Genomic DNA, 2071 nt, shown 5'->3' on the forward strand with positions numbered 1-2071 from the left:
TAAGTCCTCTACTTCGATGGCTACCATATACATATGGAATGTTTTACCTTGAATCTTTATCCGTTGGGTGTAACCACACTCCATAGACGACGACAAGTCAAAGGCTATGGTGCCAATCTACGGCTTTGAGACGTTAATGGTCATGTCTCGATCTTGTTCGTCAAATGTTTCGAGGAATAACCCTTTCCTCTAATTGCGACCGCACAATTACCTTCGCTTAGTTAGGCATCTCCATAGATGTACTGCTATCATCTCGTCTAACGACTTGACCCCATTCAGAGTTCAAATAACTCTTGCTAACTAGCAGTTCAAGTACCTCTAAAGGTTTAGACTCAGATACATAAGTATCTAAATGTATATGGTAGAGGTACTACCAATTCATCCTTACAACTTGTTATTACCACGTTAAATACACTTCGAGGGATCTCCTCTCATGTGTATTGGGTTCCCGCTGTTGATGAATTATGATGGGTTATCAGCCTCATCCCCAACCTCGACTTAAAAACTACATCATGCTCAAGCCCTTTAGTCAGCGGATCAACTATATTATCCCGAGTTCCTATGAATTCTATAGCAATAATCCTATCAGACACAAGACCCCTTATAGACTTCAGTCCAACTTGGATGTGTCTCTTTGTCTTAGCATTATACTTCACACTTTTGATATTATCGATAGTTGTACGGCTATCACAATGAACAGAAATGGCAGGAAGCGGCTTGCTTACTATAGGTAACATTGACATGAGTCCATGTAACTATTCAGCCTCCGTCCTTGTGGCATCAAGTGCACACAACTCAGCCTCAAAAGTAGACGGAGTAATCAAAGTCTTTCTAGAAGACTTCCAGGACACTGCTCCACCCACAAGGGTAAACATATTTTCAGTCACTCCATTGGAACCAGATTTCTTAGCTATCCAACTTGCATCACTGTACCCCTCGAGTACCCCCGAAAATCTCCGGTAATGCAAGCCAAGGGAAATAGTTCCCTTAAGATATCTAAGAACTATATCCAGTGCCTTCCAATGAGTCTTGTTTGGACAACTTGTATATCTAGCCAACTTAGACACAAAATAAGAAATATCTGGCCGAGTCACATTAGCAAGATACTGCAAACTCCCAATAATCTGAGAATACCTTAACTGAGACATAGGAACTCCTGAACTATTTTTGACTAAGGCAACTTTTGAATCATATGGTGTACTAGCGATTCTACAATTTGAATAACCGTACTTCTCAAGTATAGATTTCTCTATATAATGAGACTGTGATAAAGTTATTCCATCAGTTGACTGAGTCAACTTGATCCCAAGAATCACACTAGCCTCACCCATATCCTTCATCTCAAAGTGCCTCTTCAAGAAACTCTTTGTCTCGTTAATTGTCTCAATATTGATTCCAAACAACAAGATATCATGTACATACAAGCACACGATCACACAATCATTACCTCTAACCTTATAGTAGACACTCTTGTCACTTTCATTAACTAAAAACTCGAAGTCTAAAAAAGTTTCATCAAACTTTTTATGTCAGTCTATAGGTGCTTGTTTAAGGCCATAGATGGACTTGACTAGTCTATATACTTTTCTCTCATTACCAGATGCAACAAATCCCTCGGGCTGATCTATATAAATATCTTCTTCAAGGTCACCATGAAGAAAAACTGTCTTTACATCCATTTGATGGATGATAAGACCGTGTACAAAAGCCAATGCAATAAGCATTCTGATTGTTGTCATTCGGGCAACTGGAGAATATGTTTCAAAATAATCGATGCCTTCCCTTTGCCTAAAGCCCTTAGCAACTAGCCTAGCCTTGTACTTATCTATTGAGCCATTAGGGTTTAGCTTCCTCTTGAAGATCCATTTACATCCAATAGTAGAACACCCAAGAGGGAGATCAACTAACTCCCATGTTCCGTTTGAAATAATTGAGTCAATTTTACTCTTTACAGCGCCTTTCCAATGCCTCGACTCCGAAGAATCCATGGCTTGACGAAAAGTTAAAGGCTCATCCTCGACATTGTAAGTGATAAAGTCACTTCCAAAGTCCTTGACTACCTTTGCACGCT

The sequence above is a fragment of the Apium graveolens genome, chromosome 6 (assembly GCF_009905375.1).
Source record: "Apium graveolens cultivar Ventura chromosome 6, ASM990537v1, whole genome shotgun sequence".
Taxonomy (NCBI): Eukaryota; Viridiplantae; Streptophyta; class Magnoliopsida; order Apiales; family Apiaceae; genus Apium; species Apium graveolens.